Genomic DNA, 6815 nt, shown 5'->3' on the forward strand with positions numbered 1-6815 from the left:
GAACAGGTTGACCTATAACATCATCTGTCGGGTACCGCTAATTTATTTATATATGTAATACCACGAACAGTATTCCAGCCATGATTCCAAGGGCTTTCGATTTCGCCCTGCAGAATTTTTCATTTTCTTCTACTTAATATGGTAGGTGTCACACCCATTTTACAAAGGTTTTTTTTTTAAGTTATATTTTGCGTCAATAAAGCAATGCAAATACCATATTTCATCCCTTTTTTCGTATTTGGTATAGAATTATGTCTTTTTTTCATTTTTCGTAATTTTCGAAATCGAAAAAGTGGGCGTGGTCATAGTCGGATTTCGGCCATTTTTTATACGAATAAAAAATGTGTGTTTATATAATTAGTAAAGATATATCGATTTTTGCTCAAGTTATCGTGTTAACGGCCGAGCGGAAGGACAGACGACCTACTGTGTATAAAAACTGAACGCGGCTTCAACCGATTTCGCCCTTTTTCACAGAAAACAGTTATCGTCCTAGAATCTAAGCGCCTACCAAATTTCACAAGGACTGGTAAATATTTGTTCGACTTATGGCATTAAATGTATCCTAGACAAATCAAATGAAAAAAGGCGGAGCCACTACCCTTTTGAAATTTTCTTTTGTTTTTGTATTTTGTTGCACCATATCATTACTGGAGTGGAATATTGACATAATTTACTTATATACTGTAAAGATATTAAATTTTTTGTAAAAATTTCACTTAAAAAAATTTTTTTTTTAAAGTGGTTGTGGTCCTGCTCCGATTTTGCTAATTTTTATTGAGCATACATATAGTGTTTTGCGGGGCAGTGGACCCGTTGAAGTCGGGCGTGTGCGTTGCAAATAAAAGAAATAAAACACCGAATTAGTATCAAAACAATAACAATTTTATTCACTATATTAAAAGGGACACTCTTTGCTTTGTTTATTGCAAGGGGTTTAACAAATTCAAATTAATTCAAATCCACAGGGCATGTGCACATTAAAATTTAGGCAAGTGATTAATTGGAAATCTAGATTCAATAACAATCGCAAATATTAAATTGTAAAAAATATAGAACCCCACAAAGCGGAGAATTAATTCCAGCACACTTTACTATGCACTTGGCAAATTCACATGTAGGAAAATTAGTTATCTCAAATATTATTTATAATGAGAAGCGCAACTGAGAAAAAAAATGAAAAATGGTTAGTTTGGATAACTCACCTTTGGCTAGCTGCTGGCTCTTAGACGTTCCAAAATAGAAAAGAAAGTTCAAAACCGCGAACAAGTCCGCGGCACCTGCCGATAGCTAACTTTCGTTGAGTTTTTCCCCTTCAAAGTTAGCTCTCGGCTGGTGTTAGCCGTTACCGGTAATACTAATAAGTAAATAACTAATGTGCGTGTTAGGGTGGTCCGAAATATTTAGGCTGATGGCCTAAACATGCCGCCCCCTTGCGGCGAGCAACTTGAAACTCGGTGAGTACGCCAGCAACCTTCCCAAGGCGGGGTAAACTAAATAAATTTAAAATATGATACGTATGTATAGTAGGATCGTAAGTACGATCTCCGGCGGACATCCGTGCTCGCAGTACTGCAGCCTCGCTGAACTGTGGATGAAAAAGGAAAGCGTTAGTATTCAAGTACGTGGGGTTGCTTGGTTTAAAATGCACCTTGTGGTATAGTTTACGGTTTTATAGTGGGTGGGCTCCGGACACGACTAGGCCGAATATTGTGGCTTCGGTGAGGAGCCCGCCGACAGTCGACGCGGGTGTGCCGCCGACCATAATATTGGCGTAGACGTCGGCGCCCAAAGTGAGCAACACTGGCGACGATCGGTAAAACGTCGGATCGGCCAGCTTCATGAACTGGAATGGGGCCGCTACCGACGGGTCCAGATTTGCCGTGGGGTTTAACCTGGCATAGTTTGCTATTACGGTGGCTTGGGTCGTGATTTTTCCCGCTACCCCATACTTTCCTCGAAGAACGATGGTGCACCTCGACAGACGTGCGGTATTGTTACGCTCCAGATGTAGATCCTTGCACAAATTGGCATCGATAATGCTGGTGGGAGCGCAGGCGTCTAACAGGGCGCGGACCAGGTGTAAACGGCCTCCTGCCTCAATTCGGACTATGGCTGTCGGCGCGATGGCGATCAATGCTCGAGTTATAGTCGGTGCCGTTAAATTATTCCGGAGTCGACCACTTCTGAAGCCGGCTGGGGTTGTTGTTTGGCGCGCGAGGGTGGTGGTGGTACCCTCCTTGCGTGGTGGATGCGGGGCCGCTCTGCCAGTAGAGAGTCGGGTCGAGCGGAACGGACGCGGCTCCGCGCCGCCCCGGCGCCCACTGGCATTGCGGTGCGATGGGCGGAAAGGACGGGTCTCCGCGCCATCCCCGTGTTCCATGTGTCGCTGATTGCTTTTCTGCTTCTCATGCTGAAGCAGCGGTCGGAAGGATCGTGCTTCTCCACTGGCCGTTGGGGCGATGGCTAAGGCGGCTGCACCTCTCGTGCACTCTTCCATCTCCTTCTCCTCCTCTTCTACCTGTTGGGCCCACGATCGTGTGTCCTCGGTGAGGTTGATCGATAGCACCTCGTCGCTTTCGTCGTCGTCGCGCTCTTCGCAAGGGATCGGGCGTGGCCGTGCTTGCTCGTCCTCCATGTGAAGCGTAGTGTGGTGTGGTTCACGGCAGCGGTGGCAACGGTCGTTGCTAGGGCATATCTCTAACCGATGGAACGGCGATAGGCAATTGGGGCAGTGCCGGTGTATCAGGACGGCCCGGAGGCGTTCTTCTGCCGACATTCCCCTGTACCGCGGGCATAGTCGTATGCCGTGGTTCTTCTGGCACAACCGGCAGGAGACGGTGAAGGAGTCAACGCGTTGCTCCGTCTTGGTGCGTTTGACCGAGAAACCCGTCATTCTGGAACGGGAACTTGTTATTATTTGTTTTGCATTTTAAGGGAGTTGGGTGGCGTAGGGGCGGAGAGTAGAGGCTTAATTGGTCGAGCTTGTGGTTGGCGTACTCGGGCTAAAAGGGTTGTGTGGAACGAATAATCTTATTAAGTTATTCTGTCGATGTAATGATGGGTTTGTAGTGGTTGAAACCACTGTTACATTTAATATAATTTTATTGAGATACGCCTAAAGGTATCTTTAATTTTGGTAAATATCCTCATCATAACGAAATTCTGATATTGAAAGCAGTAATTTTTTGGTGTTTGCCTAATACAGGCAATATGCGGTAATATCCGCTACATTTGTGTAGCAGATGGTATCACGAGTTACCCGTGTATTTTCACGGCTCCTTGTAGTTACCCTACAAAAATTTGGTCACAAAACTCACCCACGCCGATACAAATGTGGCTGTGAATATAACCTATGAATCCCTGTAAAATGACTAGTCAAATGACGTCGTGCATACAAATGTGCGACAAATGTAAAGAGGCCTTTACTCCCTGTCTGGGAACACTCTTTGTGTTGATTTGGGCCATGTTGTGTGAGAATCACAAATTGTGGTGTGTTTGTTGATTCCAACACAACCCTGGCGGGGATAGCCTACGCTAACGAGTGTGGCAATTTGTAGAGCTGTCAGCTGTTCACTCTTCCAATCGTTGGAATGAGACCGCTGTGCGGTGCTGCCCATTGCAATGTATTGATGCATAATGGTCATGTCATGAAAGTATTTAGGGACAGCTTGCGTCTGAGTCCTGACGCGCCATTAAATTTCTAGTATGTTCTAAAAGGTTTAATTTCTCCCCTGTTTGTAGCATCGAAAGCATAGATGACACTACTTTATTCCTGCTGGGATTTCAAGCTAAAAAAGGGACTGACGAAAGTCTGTCGAAACTTCAATACAAAAAGCAATTTCCGTCATGAAAGCGAGACCACTATTGAGTGTGACATGTTTAAAATGTAAAACACAAACAAAATCATGCACAGATAAACCGCGAAAATTATTTCGGTCTCGAGTGGTTAACCCCCCTTTTTTCCAAGCAGGCTGATTTTGATTGTGTTTTTATGCCCAAATTTTCAAACTAAAAACTTTTCTCAAAAAAAGAAAGAAGCAAAAAGACGGCCGAATGTCAGGAAAACTATCGAAATACAACCTGGCGCGTGTGTTTTCAGTGAACCCAGGCTGTATCTTCAGGGTTTTCGTTAGTTGATTTTTTGTTCGGTTACTAACACTCGAGTTTGTTGGATCCCGCGGATCCAACTTGTGATCTCATGGGGTCGCGCGCAATGTGTTTACGGCGTAAGAAAAGACAAAAGCAAATGTCATCGAGTGGCACCCTTGTTTTGTTCATTCAAAAATGTCATTCATTCATGGAAATGAGTATAGAGACATTTTTGAATGAATTTTCATAATGAAAAAAACTGGTGCTGGGTAAGTATGCTATTATCGTTTCTTTTTTATAATCTTATAAATTTTCTAATTTCTTATTCTTTTATTCTTTTTTTTTCCTCATTTCAGCTGGAAAAATACTTATGTGCTCTGGCACATAAATTCGCTTTTTCTCTACATCTCGTGGGGAAGGATTTTGTCTGCTCTCTATTTGAAGATAAATTTAATGCAAATTATAATCCATTTTCAAACAAAAATCAGTGCAAATCACTACTAACAAGAGTTCCCAAAAACTAAATAGTTCAAATATATAACAAAAGGGCAAAAAAAAACAATGGGGTTTGCACCACGGCGTCAATATGATGGTATTGCACCAGCAATTCTTACCGGTATAGAGACTATAGCGAATGGTCATATACAACAACAACCGAAGGTCGAGATAGCTACGCGTCCAAATACGTCTAAAAAGGAAACAATCGCTGACTTGACTGCTGCTACCAGCAAGTTGGCCATTGAGGAATCATTAAAATTGACCGATAGCAATGGTTTGGCGATGAAGACGCCGGTTTCTATTTTACAAGAATTATTGAGTCGTCGTGGTATAACACCAAATTATGAGTTGGTGCAACTCGAAGGCGCCATACATGAACCGACTTTTCGTTATCGGGTCGCATTTAATGACAAGGATGTTCCATTTACGGCCATGGGTGCTGGATGCTCCAAAAAAAGAGGCTAAACATTCAGCTGCCCGAGCACTAATTGATACGTTAACTGGTGTGCAGCTGCCCGAGCCAAGTGCTGGAGCAGGTGCTGGTGGAGCCTCTGGTGGCTCTGCAGGTGCTAGCAATGAAGGCAACGCAAATACAGCTGGAAATGGCGACGGAGGCGATAAGTTGTTGGAAATCCAATAGGTTGGTTACAGGAGATGTGCATGTCACGCCGTTAGCCGCCACCAACTTATGAGACCGAAACTGAAGTTGGTTTGCCGCACGAGCGTGTATTTACGATTGCCTGTCGACTCTCAATTATCGTGGGGTGGGAAAGGGCAAAAGTAAGAAGATTGCTAAACGATTAGCTGCACACAAGATGTGGACACGGTTGCAAGAAAATCCATTAGATAGTAATCAAATATCTGAGGCTATGCGTGCCGTTCTGGATGGTGATGTGAAAAACTTGTCATACCATGATCATTCTGTGGTATCGGGTAGATTAGCGGGTGAAAATATGGTTGGCAAAAAAAAACCTACGCTCATCAGAGTATGTTTTGGTCCGATTTGGGACCAGAGATCGGCTATGAAGGTATTGGTCTTGTTGATGCTTCTTTGCCCACAGTCGCTGCCTCCGCACTACCAACACCAACGCCTGATCGTCGTACAGATAATTTAAACATTATCGAAGGCGATGGCAAAAGCGGTGGCAGCGTCGGTAGCCCCAATACAGCGACCGTGGATCCGGAGGCACCAAAAGTTAAATGTGATCCGGAGGATGCAGACCATGATGGACGTGGTGTTATTTTTTATATGAAAGATGATAAAATAGTAGGCATTTTATTATGGAACCTCTTCAATCGTATTAGTTCGGCTCGAACAATTATTAATCAGAATAAGAAATTCGATGATTTAAATGAGGTTGCGAAGCTTTTCGAAATTCATGCGTAATTCCTTTCGGAAAGGTGGTGGTAAAAGAAGAAAACAGAAAAACTTGTCTAAAAGGACCCAAAATTGATTACGTAAAGTTGTTGTCGGACATTGCTAATGAGAATCAGTTTGAAGTTACTTATGTAGACATTGAGGAAAAGCCATTTACTGATCAATGTCAATGTTTGGTTCAACTATCCACTTTGCCGGTTGGTGTGTGCCATGGCTCTGGACCAACGCTCTGTACTGCTTAATCGTAAGCGATAGTTGGTTAGCAAAATTTCAGCTAGTTGAAAGGAAGTGGGCAGTTTGTAGGGAAAAATTCTTTGATGGGCAATTGTAGGGCAAGCAATTTTTGTAGGGCAATGAACCTCCATATGAAAAGCAAGTTGCGTCGGGGACTGTATGCCTTTGCTACTGGAATAAAATATTTGGAAATTTGTGTGGTGTTGAATTTAATTGTGAGTTACGTTCAGCGTTTTTCTTATGCCTAGCGAATAAAATAATAGGAAATCGCTCGTATATTTAAAATTACATTGCGGACAACAATATGCAGAATTATGAAAAGCGTTGCCGAATAAATTATGAAAACATTCGGTGATCAATATTTATATGCCAACTAGTGAGGAGGAGTTAGATGAGATTGGGGAAGCCTTTTACAGTGCGTCTAAAAAATGCCACCCGTAGCCATTGGGGTGCTCGGAGTATGTGAAGTGCCGGCTAAGCCCCAAGTCAATAGCAATTCTAGCGAATCCGAACATTCCGCAATCATATTGCAGGTGCTGGTTGATAGTAATATGTTATTCCGTAAAGTAAAATTGGACACAAACCAACCGTCACTATTTTTGGAGGAAACAAA

The 6815-nt window shown here is 43.1% G+C and overlaps 1 pseudogene; it reads left to right on the forward strand.

Annotated features, from left to right (window-relative positions):
• The first annotated feature begins 4459 nt into the window (after positions 1–4459).
• LOC137235487 (protein Loquacious-like) lies at positions 4460–6308 on the forward strand (annotated as a pseudogene).
• Positions 6309–6815: the final 507 nt, after the last annotated feature.

Source organism: Eurosta solidaginis, chromosome X (genome assembly GCF_040869045.1).
Source record: "Eurosta solidaginis isolate ZX-2024a chromosome X, ASM4086904v1, whole genome shotgun sequence".
Lineage (NCBI taxonomy): Eukaryota > Metazoa > Arthropoda > Insecta > Diptera > Tephritidae > Eurosta > Eurosta solidaginis.